Source organism: Bombina bombina, chromosome 3, assembly GCF_027579735.1.
Source record: "Bombina bombina isolate aBomBom1 chromosome 3, aBomBom1.pri, whole genome shotgun sequence".
Lineage (NCBI taxonomy): Eukaryota > Metazoa > Chordata > Amphibia > Anura > Bombinatoridae > Bombina > Bombina bombina.
The window spans coordinates 545,724,850-545,739,849 of NC_069501.1; the positions used below are offsets into that span (position 1 = coordinate 545,724,850).

Sequence of the window (15,000 nt, forward strand, 5' to 3'; positions counted from 1 at the left end):
CTATTTATTGGGCGCACCACCCAGCTAATGTTACGGACTACCCAGCAAAAATGTTAAATGTTTTGCACAAATTACCATTAAATCAATATATGATAAATTAAGCAATATGTGCTTTGGATAGCTTAAAGGGACATTATACACTCATTTTTTCTTTGCATAAATGTTTTGTAGATAATCTATTTATATAGCCCATAAAGTTTTTTTTTTTTAATTAATGTATAGTTTTGCTTATTTTTAAATAACATTGCTCTGATTTTCAGACTCCTAACCAAGCCCCAAAGTTTTATGTGAATACGCTCGACTACCTACTCCAGCTTGCTCCTGTTTGTGTAAAGGGTCTTTTCATATGCAAAAGAAGGGGGAGGGGGGAGTGTCTTATTTGCCACTTGCAGTGGGCTTTCCAGCTACCTTTTCAACAAAGCCAAAGTGACGGCTTCTAAGTAAGTTTTTAAACAGTTTTATACTGGATTTTTATATCAGTATCTGTGCATATTATTCTTTATAGTAGTGTCTATTACATGCAGTTATATGAAAATGAGTGTATACTGTCCCTTTAAGTCAGGGGACGACAACATTTGTTTAAAATTTAGTAATATTTTGACCCCAACACCCTGAAGTGGCTTTAGTGGACACTGGGACGTTAAACACTCTAAAGAGGGTAGTTTTGAAAGGAATTCTTTTTTTAGGGCTTGCAAGAGCAAGGAACCAAGGGGTTAAAAAAATGAATTTTATTTTTTTTTAAATAAAAACTGGTTGAGTCAGAGCTTAAAATTTCAGTGTTTTTTGCAAGTAAACAATACTATTAACCACTTCAATACTGACGCAAAAAAGGAAGCACATAATCGTCACTGCTACCATGTGGTTCCAATGAGGTGCTGATTGGCTCCCGGGGGACTGCCTACGTTGCTAGGTAGATCCCCAGCCTAATCAATGAGCTTTTGTACACAGAAGGAAGCAGAAACCCTGCAAACTTTAGGACGTTCCATGCTGTGCTTATGGTCCAACGCTTTTAGGACAGCATGGTACATCTTAAGGGTGTCTAGTGGTTAATAAAACTAATACTTTTAATATTAATACTAACAATACTTATACAGTGTTTATAAATTACAGAAAATGTTATAATATTGAAAAGTACTGCTAATACTACTAACAACAACTAGTGATAAATGGTATAAAAATGAAAGGATTAAACTGAAAAATGTAATCCCTCAAAATGTGAGTTACGCGTAGCAATACAAATTAAATGTATTTGCCCCCTTTTCATGTAATAGAGGATTTTTTGAAATCTTCTACTGCCCATGTGTGAAAACAATGCACTTATATAGGTTTGACAGAGGTTAGCAAAGGGGCTTTTGTCCAGGTCACAGGGAACTCATTGAAAAGCATGAAATAGGCATCTGACAAAGCTGCATTAGTGACTACAAAATTCTTCAAAAACAATCAAAAGTGGAGTACCCGATACAAAATAAACCCTTTAGTGACCAGGCCATTTTTCAATTTTCTTACCGTTAAGGACCAGGTATGTTTTTACATTTCTGCATTGTTTGTGTTTAGCTGTAATTTTCCTCTTACTCATTTACTGTACCCACCCGGAGGCAGAATTTTTTTTCACTTTCTGCGATGAGATTTTTTTTAATGGAAACATTTTCTGCAGGTTATTTTAAAATAAAAATCAATTTCAAATTAGGCAGTAACACTAAAGCACCAGTTCAGTGGCAATGTGTTGATTAACTGGAGAATAAAGCAATTGTAAAAGTTTTATAATATATTGCAACCGTTAAAAATTGGATTGCAAATTAGCTGCAGACAAAAAAAAAAATTAATTGTAAAATGTCTCTTGAATAAATTTGTTTCCTTTTCTCTTGATCTAATATAGAAATGTAGTAATAAAAAGGTGCACTGCTCATAAGAATCTCCCTCAGAAAACACAGCTTTGCAGACTGGGAAAAGTTAGAGGACTGAGAGACAGTCAATACTGCATATTTGACTTCTCACTTCAAACAGCACTTTGCTGTGGATGCGCTGTCTTAAGGAAACTTACACAGTGCTGCCAGAGCATAGCTCTTTTTGAAGAGAACAGCCTGATGTGGAGCAGCGCTGCAAGGTTAAAGCAGTAACAGTTCCTGCATGTGTCATGTTCTTTCTGCAGACATGCTGCATTTTCTGCGATGACATCTCACATCACTGTATGTTCTGCCTTGGGGTGTACCCACACATATTATATACCGTTTTCCTCGCCATTAAATGAACTTTCTAAAGATACCATTATTTTCATCATATCTTATAATTTACTATTAAAAATGGTTTATAAAATATGATAAAAACAAACACTTTTTCTAACGTTGACCCCCAAAATCTGTTACACATCTACAACCACCAAAAAAACACCCATGGCTAAATAGTTTCTAAATTTTGACCCGAGTTTAGAAATACCCAATGTTTTTTTTTTTTTTTGTGGTATATTACATGCCACCATTTCACCGCCAAATGCGATCAAATAAAAATAATCGTTCACTTTTTCACAAACTTTAGGTTTCTCACTGAAATGATATACAAACAGCTTGTGCAATTATGGCACAAATGGTTGTAAATGCTTCTCTGGAATCACCTTTGTTCAGAAATAGACACTTATGGCTTTAGCATTAGTTTTTGGTAATTAGAAGGCCTCTAAATGCCGCAGCGCACCACACTTGTATTATGCCTAGCAGTTAAGGGGTTAATTATGTAGCTTGTAGGGTTAATTTTAGCTTTCGTGTAGAGATCAGCCTCCCACCTAACACATCCCACCCACTGATCCCTCCCTGACACCCCTCAAACAGCTCTCTTCCATCCCCCACCTCACAATTGTCAACGCCATCTTAAATACTGGCAGAAAATCTACCAGTACTAAAATAAAAGAGATAGAGATAGATAGATATATATATATATATTTTTTTATATATATATTTTTTTCCTTCTATATATTATTCTGCAGTGTTGGATCCCCCCTTAGCCCCCAACCTCCCTTAACCCCACCCCCATCCTGGAGGAAAGCTAAAATTCTGGCAACCTTATCCTTATGCCAGGAAAAGCCACGCTCTTCACACCAGTACAAATAAGTCCTCCACACCTTATGGTAGATACGACGAGTAACTGGCTTACGAGCTTGAACCAGAGCGTTGATAACACTCTCAGAAAACCCTCTCTTGGTTAAGACTAAGCGTTCAATCCCCCCCCAGTCAGCTTCAGAGAATCTAGATTTTTATGAACTAAGAGACCCTGTATCAGCAGATTTCGGCAACAAGGTAACCTCCACTGAGGAGATGAGGACATCCCCACCAGATCCGCAAACCCTGTCCTTCGAGGCCACGACGGAGCAATCAGAATCACTGATGCTCGCTCCTGCTTGATGCGAGCCACCACATAGAAGCGGTAATGGAGAGAAAAAAAATGATATGAGTGAACTTCCATGGTACTGGTAAGGCATCTATCAGTTCTGCCTGAGAATCCCTCGACCTGTACCTGGGTAGCTTTATATTGAGGCGGGATACCATGAGATCTATCTCCGGTGTCCCCCACTGGCTGCATATCTCTCCAAACACCTCGGGTGAAGAGACCATTCCCCTGGGTGAAAGGATTGCCTGCTGAGGAAGTCTGCTTCCCAGTTGTCCACACCCAGAATGTCGATCGCTGACAGCGTACATTTGTGAATCTCCGCCCACTCTAGTATCTAAGATATTTCTCTCATCGCCAAGGAACTTCTCGTTCCCCCCTGATGGTTGATATAGGCAACCAAGGTTATATTGCCTGACTGGAATCTGATAAACTGGGATGAACCCAGAAGGGGCCAAGCATGCAAGGCATTGAAGATTGCCCGGGGGTCTAAAACATTGATTGGAAGGGAGGACTCCTGAGTCCACAGACCTTGTGCCTTCTTGGCACTCCAAATGGCTCCCCAGCCGGAAAGGCTTGCGTCCGTAGTCACAATCTCCCAGGACGGTCTCAAAAAGCACGTGCCTTGGGACAGATGATCTGGACAGAGCCATCAGGAGAGCGAGTCTCTCGACAGGCTGTCCAGCACGATCTGTCGAGACAGATCTGAATGGTCGCCGTTCCATTGTCTCAGCATGCATAGCTGTAAGGGTCTGAGATGGAATCTGGCAAAAGATGTCCATGCAGGACACCATGAGTCAGATTACCTCCATACACTGAGCCACTGAGCCATGTGATCGAAGAAGACTGAGAAGGGACTCAATGTTCTTCCGCTAGACAAAAAGATGGTGCCTGTACCAAGATATCGTCCAGGAAAGTTGCTACTGCAATACTTTGTGTTCTGGCAACAGCTAGAAGAGCCCCCAGAACCTTTGTAATATATCCTTGGAGCAGTAGCTAGGCCGAATGGAAGAGCTATAAATTGGAAGTGCTGGTCCAGAAAAGCAAACCTCAGGAACTGAAAATGTTCCCTGTGAATCGGGATGTGAAGATATGCATCCTTCAGGTCTATTGTGGTCAAACTGTCCTTCCTGAACCAGAGGAAGGATTGACCGTGTTGTCTCCATCTTGAAAGAGGCAACACTCAAACTTGTTAAGGCCCTTTAGGTCCAGAAATGGACGAAAAGATCCCTCCTTCTTTGGAACCACAAAAAGGTTTGAATAAAACTCCAAACCTCTTTCTGCTGTAGGTACCAGGACAATTACTCCTAGAGAGGAGAGATACCTGGGCGGATGAGACTTGAATCCTATCCTGTATCCTCGAGATACAACCTCCAGGACCCAAGGGTACTGTACATCCTGGAACTAAGCGTCTAAAAAAGGAGACAGTCTGCCCCCTACTCGATCCGATCACGGATCGGGGGCCACCCCTTCATGCCGATTTTTTCTCGGCGAACTTCTTAGTCTGTTTGGACTTATTCCAGGAGTGAGCCGGCTTCCAAGTACTCTTGGGCTGCTCAGACATGGAAGAGGACTGTTGTCGCTGTGACTTAGCACAAAAGGAACGTAAATTAGACAGTTGCCGTCCCTTAGGCCTATTCTTATCCTGCGGTAGGAATCCAGTGGGACTGTGCGCCACAAATTTATATCAATATCTTTATCATCACTCAACCCGGGTTGCTTTTATTGATACAATTCAACTTTGTTTTTATTCAACTTTGCTACATAATAATAACCTGCGTGCTTAAGCACTAAGGGCAGGCTATTACAACATAAGGGACTTGTCTTAAACATTGTCAGCACTTTACTAAATCATTGATGACCTTTTGCAAAATTTCAAATATTAGCTACAGAGTGGTAACCACCACAGAAGTTTTCCCAGAGTATTGACTGACAGGTGTGGGCAGAGTCTGCAAACTACCGGTCGTGACGTAAGACGCTGGCACCACGAGACAGACACAAGCCGCGGAACACCAGAGGAGACTGAGAACATCTTGCGGTCCTGAATACCCAAGTTTCAAGGTACGTTACCACACAGTGGCTACCGATTGTAACCTACTATCCTTTGAAAACACAGGACAAATGTAAATACCCTGTAGCAAAAGACTGCCAAACTATAAAGACACGACCCATAAAAGGAACTGTGTTATTAACTCTTTTTGCACCGCTTCACTTAAAATATAGGAAAACACAAAAGCATAATATCAGCTGAACAATATCTATGCATTTGGAAACTGACTTTTCCTAATAATAATGAAGCTATAGCACGGTCTATTATCAATTGATTTTTATATATATTGTGTCGTTAGTGTTTTTACTCATCAATTGTGAGACTTGCTACATTACACCGAATTATACATTTTAGCTATTAACTCTATGCTCTTAAAAGTTATTAGTTCACTTATTCATTAGAATTGTTTATCATGCTGGTTTATTTGTAATATGTTCCATGTGAGAGACGTCTATCGTTTTTATATGCTGTCTGTAGGCAAGCCAATTACAATTTATTTGGTATTTGTATGAAATTTTATTATTAAATAATTTGAGATTTTTAATCAATTGAGTTTTTTTTAGAATTTAAATACTTCCACATTCACAAACACAAGGTGTTCACACTGAATACACATGAATGTTAAATTTATTCTCCAAGTTTGAGTATCTTACTAATTTAATATATACACTGTCACACCACGGGATCTTTAGCTTATAGCGCCCTTACTGTACCGTTTTTTCATATATCTTTTCCTGGTTTAGATTGAAGGATCTAAATCTATTAAGGAGTTTGATCCACCCCCCTTCCCCTGACACTAGCGCACTATTAACTCCAATTTTCCGAACAGGCACAGCCTCTCAAGTGTGTCAGTCTTGCAGCAGCGCTTCTGACATGGACTTGAGTGTGTAGCAGCAAGCAGTGAAACTCGTCAACACCGATTGCTCAGGAGCTGTTAGCGACAGTCTGGATGGGTTCACAGAAAAACTTTCCATGCATCTCCAGACTAACTTTAACCAATACTCTCTCTGAGAGGTTGACGTGATTACTTAAAACTCCAGTCCTTATTGAAGGGAATATACACATTACAGGACTATCCAAATCTTCTGACACCTCCTATAGTGACGAAAGGCAAAGAATGACTGGGGGATAGGGGAAGTGGGAGGGATGTTTAAGCCTTTGGCTGGGTTGTCTTTGCCTCCTCCTGGTAGCCAGGTGTTTTATTCCCAACAGTAAGGAAGTCGTGGACTCTCCCTGCCTTATGGAAGGAAAGAACCCCTGCTAACCAATCACAAAATATTCAAACTCTGTTTGCACACATGCAGACTGGGGTAGCTTGCCCTCTTGTATTCCCGTAAGGAGGTTTAGCACTGATTCAACTTGAATACGATTGCAAAGAATGATTTTTAGTTACAGCCAGTTATCAGCTCAGATAGATGAGGTTCAGTTGGACAGGGTGAACTGGTGGGATAGCAGAGTGCACCACAGGCTTTGGTGTGAGTAGGAGCAAGCACAGTGGACTGGCCGAGACAATCGTTAAAGCCAAGGGATTTTCATTAAGTTGCAATACGGCATAACTACAGGCAAGCCGGTGTATATATGGTTGGACATTAAGGTGGCTCCCTTCCACTGCTTGTATTTACAAGGTGATATATATGCTGCATTTACTGTATTGGAAACTTGTCCACATTAGATTCTTGCCTTATAAGATTTTCCATAAATGCAGTAAACTAAAATGTGGCGATCTAGCATTAAAGGGACAATATCAGAAACCACACAATTTTGTTTCTACCAAAAACTGCTTCTGAAGAGGCAAATACATCAAAATGGTAGAATTTAGTAAATGTATGCAAAGAAGACCAAGTTGCTGCTTTGCAAATCTAATCAACTGAAGCTTCATTCTTAAAAGCCCACAAAGTGGAGACTGATCTAGTAGAATAAGCTGTGATTCTCTGAGGCGGGGTCTGACCCGACTCCAAATAAGCCTGATGAATTAAAAGCTTTAACCAAGATGCCAAGGAAATGGCAGAAGCTTTATGACCTTTACTAGAACCAGAAAAGACAACAAATAGACTAGAAGTCTTCCTGAAATCTTTAGTAGTTTCAACATATTTCAAAGCTCTTACAACATCCAGAGAATGTAAGGATCTCTCCAAAGAATTCTTAGGATTAGGACACAAAGAGGGAACAACAATTTCCCTATTAATGTTGTTAGAATTCACAACTTTAGGCAAAACTGCCTTATCCTGATGGAAAATCAGAAAAGGAGACTTACAAGAAAGAGCAGATAATTAGGAAACTCTTCTAGCAGAAGAGATAGCCAAAAGGAACAACACTTTCCAAGAAAGTAGTTTAATATCCAAAGAATGCATAGGCTCAAAAGGAGGAGACGGCAAAGCCTTCAAAACCAAATTAACATAGTAACAGTAGATGCGGTTGAAAAAAGACCAAAGTCCATCGAGTGCAACCTATACAAATCTAAAATGTATACAAAAAGCTCCAGTTAAGATTAAATAATCCCACTAAAAGGTGACCCATTTAATACTAGCAATCATATCCATGAATTTTGTTTAGATACAGAAATGTATCCAGACTATTTTTAAATGTATCTAGGGTATTGGCATTCACTACCTCCTTTGGTAATGAGTTCCACAATTTTATTGCTCTTACAGTGAAAAAAACCTTTTTTGTTGCAGGAGATTAAATCTCCTTTCCTCCAACCTTAAATTGTGACCTCTGATCACAAACAATTTTCTTGGAATAAACAGAGCTCCTGCCATCTCTGTATATGGGCCTTGAATATATTTATATAAAGTAATAGTCACCTCTTAAGCACCTTTTTTTCTAAAGAAAACAGACCCAGTTTGGCTAGCCTCTCCTCATAGCTTAAATTCTCCAATCCCCTTATTAGTTTTGATGCCCTTCTCTGAACTTTTCTGCAATATCTTTTTTTGCGATCGCTCCCCAGAACTACACTCCACACTCAAGGTGAGGTCTTACCAAGGCTTTATATAGTGACAGAATGATGCTTTCCTCCCTTGAATCAATGCCTCTTAATACATGCTAGTATCTTATTAGCCTTTAAAGCCGCTGCCCTGCATTGTGCACCCATCTTTAGCTTGTTATCTATTACTACCCCCAAATCCCTTTCCTCCTGTGTTTGGCTAAGTCTTGTTCCATTTAAATAATACTTCCAAAATGTAGAACCTTGCATTTTCCCGTATTAAATCTCATTTCCCATTTACCTGCCCATACTTCTAATTTTTGCAGGTCCCTTTGTAACGAAAGTTCATCCTGCGCTGACCTAATGACCTTACTTAACTTAGTGTCATCTGCAAGAATAGAGATGTCGCTATTTAATCCTTGCTCCAAGACATTAATAAAAAAATTAAAAAGAATAGGGCTCAGTACTGATCCCTGGGGGACTCCACTGATAACCTTTGTCCAATCTGAGTATGATCCATTTACTACTACTCGTTGCTCCCTATCTTTTATCCAGTTATTTATTCATGAGCTAACATTTTCAGATATTCCCAGTCATTTAATTTTGTGCATTAATCTCTCATGTGGCACTGTATCAAACGCCTTTGCAAAATCTAAGTATATCACATCAACGGTTTCCCCATTATCAATATTTTTACTTCCTCATAGAATCTAATTAGTTTGACATGATCTATTTCTCATAAAGCCATGCTGATTATAACTCATAATCTTGTTTACACGAATATGCTCATCAATATAATCCCTTCTAATATCTTCCCCACTATTTATGTCAGACTAACTGGTCTATAGCTTCCTGGATCATCCCTTCTTCCCTTTTTGAAGAGTGGCACCACATCAGCTTTACGCCAATCCTGGGGTACCATGCCTGAGGATAATGAGTCTTGAAAAATTAAGGAGTAGAGGTTTGTCTATAACAGTGCTAAGTTCCCTTAACACCCTTGGGTGTATTCCATCTGGGCCTAGATTTTTATTTACCTTATCCAATTTGTTCCTGATATCCTCTATACATAACCCAGTTAATGGTATGGGCTGGCATGTTCTATTTTGTTCCAAAGTATCATCCAATGGTTCCTACCCTCCATGCATTAATGTATCTATACATCCAAGGAGGAGAGATTGATTTAATGACAGGCTTGATACAGACCAAAGCCTGTTCAAAACAGTGAATATCAGGAAGCTTAGCAATCTTTCTGTGAAATAAAAGAGAAAGAGCAGAGATTTGTCCCTTCAAGGAACTTGCAGACAAACCTTTATCCAAACCATCCTGAAGAAACTGTAAAATTCTAGGAATTCTAAAAGAATGCCAGGAGAACTCATGAGAATACCATAGCTAGGGGATTGTGAGTCCCACCCTGATGATTGACATATGCTACAGTTGTGATATTGTCTGTTGAAGAGAGAACCATTCATTTGTTTTCAGACAGAGGCCAAACATGAAGAGTCCTGAAAATAGCACAGAGTTCTAAAACTATTGATTGGTAACCTCGCCTCTTGAGATTTCCAAACCCCTTGTACTGTCAGAGAGCCCCAGACAGCTCCCCAACCTGAAAGACTTGCATCTGTTGTGATTACAGTGATCTAACCACCAAGTCAGCGAGAGTCGAACATTGGAATTTAAGGATATTAATTGTGATATCCTTGTATAATCCCTGCACCATTGATTCAGCATACAAAGCTGAAGAGGTCTCTCATGAAAACGAACAAAGGGGATCGCGTCCGATGCAGTCATGAGACCTAAAAACTTCCATGCACATAATCATTCCCTTCAGTGGCTGAGACTGAAGGTTTAAACAAGCTGAAACCAATTTCATTCGGATCTTGTCTGTTAGAGTCATGGACACTGAATCTATCTGGAAACCTAAAAAGGTGACCCTTATCTGAGGAATCAAGGAACTTTTCGCTAAATTGATCCTCCAACCATGTCTTCAAAGTAACAACACTAGTTAATTTGTGAGAGATTCGGCAGAATGTAAAGACTGAGTTAGTACCAAGATATCATCCAAATAAGGAAACACTGCAATACCCTGTTCTCTGATTACAGAGAGTAGGGCACCAAGAACCTTTGAAAACATTCTTGGAGCTGTCGCTAGGCCAAATGGAAGATCGACAAATTGGTAATGCTTGTCTAAAAAAAGAGAATTTCAGAAACCGATAGTGGTCTGGATGAATAGGAATGTGAAGATATGCATCCTGTAAGTCTATAGTGGACATATAATGACCTTGCTGAACAAATGGCAGAATAGTCCTTATAGTCACCATTTTGAAAGTTGGCACTCCTACAAAACGATTCAAAATATTCAGATCCAGAACTGGCCTGAATGAATTTTCTTTCTTTGGGACAATGAATAGATTTGAATAAAACCCCAGACCCTGTTCCTGAAACGGAACTGGTATTACCCCTGAAAGCTCTAGATTTGAAACACACTACAGAAAAGCCTGAGCCTTCACTGGATTTGCTGGAACGTGAGAGAAAAAAAAATAAATCTTCTCACAGGAGGTCTTACTCTGAATCCTATTCGATACCCTTGAGAGACAATACTCTGAATCCAGTGATTTTGGACAGAATCTGCCCAAATGTTTAGTAACAATTTTCATCTGCCTCCCCACCAGCTGAGCTGGAATGAGGGCCGCACCATGCTTTGGTTTCTTAAAAGGCTTGGATTTATTCCAACTTGAAGGTTTCCAATTGGAACCAGATTCTTTGGGGGAAGGATTGGTTTTCTGTTCCTTATTCTGTCGAAAAGAACGAAAACTATTAGAAGCTTTCGATTTACCCTTAGATCTTTTATCCTGAGGCAAGAAAATCCCTTTCCCACAGTGACAGTTGAAATAATTGAATCCAACTGAGAACCAAATAAATTGTTACCTTGGAAAAAAAGAGATAGTAATCTAGACTTAGATACCATGTCAGCATTCTAATATTTCAGCCACAAAGTTCTTCTAGCTAAAATAGCTAAAGAATTTAACATCAATTTTGATAATCTCAAAAATAGCATCACAGATAAAATGATTAGCATGTTGAAGCAAGCGAACAATGCTAGACAAATCCGGATCAGTTTCCTGTTGCGCTAAGCTTTCCAACCAAAAAGTTGATGCAGCTGCAACATAAGATAGATATAGCAGGCCTAAGAATATAGCCAGAAAATAAATAAGCTTTCCTTAGATAAGATTCAAGTCTCCTATCTAAAGGATCCTTAAAAGAAGTACTATCTTCCATAGGAATAGTACGTTTGGCAAGAGTAGAAATAGCCCCATCAACTTTGGGGATTTTTCCCCAAAACTCCAATCTAGCTGCTGGCAAAGGGTACATCTTTTAAAACCTGGAAGAAGGAATAAAAGTACCACCAGGCTTATTCCATTCCTTTGAAATCATATCAGAAATAGCATCAGGAACTGGAAAAACCTCTGGAGTAACCACAGGTGGTTTATAAACTGAATTTAAATGTTTACTAGTTTTAGTATTAAGAGGACTAGATTCCTCAATATCCAAAGTAACCAACACCTCTTAACAAGGAACGAATATACTCCATCTTAAAAACGTACTGTTAGCCAATGCAGCAGAAAACACAGAACACACAAACGGTTACCCTGCAAGGTGTTTGTGATTTAAAAGTAAAATATTTCCTACCTTTAGTTAAAAAGCACAATAAAAAATGTGGAGCTCTCATTTGTAAAATGTTTTGTTATGTTATTTGGCTCTGAAACTGTAGTTTTTTCCGATTCTGAAAAAGCATACTGGCTTACCATGTTCTATATATTTCCCTAATAGGTTTTATCAGATAACAAAACAATGTGCTTTATACTAACAGAATGACTGCCGCTAGCTTTGTCAGCTCAAACCGTTCCTCCAAATGAGGAAAGTGGTGGGTGGAGTTTGGCTATCGTGAAACAATTGCATTAAAAAGGGACGTAAAGTGGCAGTAAAGTCAAAATTAAAAACTTTCAAGCTTTTGTTAGAGCATGTGATTTTAAACAACTTTTTAATTTGCTTCCATTATCAAATTTGCTTTCTTCTCTTGATATTCTTTGTTAACCCCTTAACGATAGAGGACGTGCCAGGCACGTCCTACAACAACCGGTCCTTAATGACCAAGGCACCTTCTCAGGGGTTTGAAGCACTGGAAGCGATCGGGATCGCTTTCAGGGTATTGATGTGATGCCTCGATATTGAGGCATCCTGCAATACCTTTTTTTTTTAAGCCACTGATGCAGAGAGCCACTCTGTGCATCGGCCAGTGAATGGTGCAGATGGTTGGTGGGTGGGAGCTGTGGCGGGTGGGCGGCCCATCGCTGGAGGGAGTTCCATATCCTGTACCTGAGTGTGTGGGAGCATGCGAGGGGGCAGGAGTGTGCACGCACTACTAAATGCTATAGTAACGTCTATGGGAAGGAGGGAAAGAGGGGGAAATAAGGCCTAGTTAGTGTTGGGAAAGGGATCTGGGAGGGGGATAGGTTATTGAGGGGGGGGCAGCTACACTACAGAAAATGGCATCTATTTAAAAAAAAAAAAAAAAAAAAATCAGCACATTTCTAGCAAACATTTTCAGCAAACTGGGTAATGGCAGCATATAGGTAGAGGGGGAGGGTTAGAGAGCTGTTTGGAGGCTAAGGGGGGATCCAACACTGCAGAATAATATATTTAAAAAAAAAAAAGCCTTTTATTTTAGTACTGGCAGACTTTCTGCCAGTACTTAAGATGGCGGTGACAATTGTGAGGTGGGGGAGTAAAGAGACCTGTTTGAGGGGGGTCAGGGAGGGATGTTTCAGGTGGAAGGCTGAGCTCTACACTAAAGCTAAAATTAACCCTACATGCTACCTAATTAACCCCTTAACTGCTGGGCATGATACAAGTGTGGTGCGCAGCAGCATTTAGCGGCCTTCTAATTACCAAAATGTGATGCCAAAGCATAAAAAATGTTATAGAAGAGACAGAAAAAGGGGCATAATATGGCACACTGATGGGGAGATAATCACTCCCTGATTATCTCCCCATCAGTGTGCCATATTATGCCCCTTTTTCTGTCTCTTCTATAAAAACGTGTTACACACGTGCATAAGGCACTGCCTACCCAAACACTCAGGTTTATATTGGGTAGGATAGTGAAGATAATCTACATACTCCCCCCCTCTATACCCTAGGGGTTTTAGGGAAATCCTTCCCAAAACCATAAAATGTCTGCTCTCTCTGAACAAAGGGGATCCCAGAGAAGCATTTACAACCATCTGTGCCATAATTGCACAAGCCATTTGTAAATCATTTCAGTGAGAAACCTAAAGTTTGTGAAACTATTTTTTTTATTTGATCGCATTTGGTGGTGAAATGGTGGCATGAAATATACCAAAATGGGCCTAGATAAATACTTTGGGTTGTCTACTAAAAAAAATATATACGTGACTGGTTATTCAGGGATTACTGACAGATATCAGTGTTACAATGTAACTATTGCTATTTTTTTTTTTAAAAAAGCTTTGGAAACGGCAAAGTGCTACTTATTGCCCTATAACTTGCAAAAAAAGTAAAGAACATGTAAATATTGGGTATTTCTAAACTCAGGACAAAATTTAGAAACTATTTTTTATGGGTGTTTTTTGGTGGTTGTAGATGTGTAACAGATTTGGGGGGGGGGGTCAAAGTTAGAAAAGGTGTTTTTGTTTCAATTTTTTCATCATATTTTATCATTTTTTATAGTAAATTATAGGATATGATTAAAATAATGGTATCTTTCGCCATTAAAGGGACTTTCTAAAAACGGTATAATATGGGTGGGTCCAGTAAATGAGTAAGAGGAAAATTACAGCTAAACACAAACACCGCAGAAATGTAAATGGTAAGAAAATTGAAAATTGGTCCGGTCACTAAGGGATTAAAGGGACATGAAACAAATTTTTCATTTCAGAAAGGGCATGTCATTTTAAACAACTTTCTAATTTACTTCTATTATCAAATGTGCTTCATTCTCTTGAATGCAGAAAAGCATATCTAGATAGGCTCACTAACTGCTGATTGGCAGCTGCACATAAATGTCTCGTGGGATTGGCTCACAAATGTGTATTGCTATTTCTTCAACAAAGGATATCTAAAGAATGAAGCAAATTAGATACTAGAAGTAAATTGGAATGTTTAAAATAGTATTCTCTATATGAATTCTGAAAAACAATTTGGGTTTTAGCGTCCCTTAAAGAATAAAGCTAGGTAGGCTGATCGAAGCTCAGGAGTGTGCATATGTATTTAGCAGTCTATTGCAGCAGTGTGTGTAACTATGTATAACACTGCTATAAAACAATGTTGCAAACACTGCTGCCAGATGGCTAGAGAAAAGTGCACGCTCCTGAGTTCACTATTCGATTATTCACTAGTTCGATTAATTTTTAATAAAGGATACCAGAGGAAATAACCAAAATTGATAACAGAAGTAAATTGGTTTAAAGTAAAAATTAAACTTAAATGGACTTGATAGAGTATGATATTTCAATGTCGCTTTAAAACTTGGCCAACATGTTATTCTTTAGCAACACAACAGAAATGTCTTGCAATTACAAGGTGTTTATTTACTATAGCAATCTGTTATGTTTTCTCTCATTTTTAGGAGGAAGTA

General features: G+C 39.2%; 1 protein-coding gene across 2 annotated transcripts in view; it reads right to left on the reverse strand.

Moving 5' to 3' along the window:
- YTHDF2 (YTH N6-methyladenosine RNA binding protein F2) overlaps positions 1 to 15,000 on the reverse strand; it is a 45,879-nt gene that overhangs the window by 16,502 nt on the left and 14,377 nt on the right. The gene's annotated exons all lie outside the window — the stretch shown is intronic.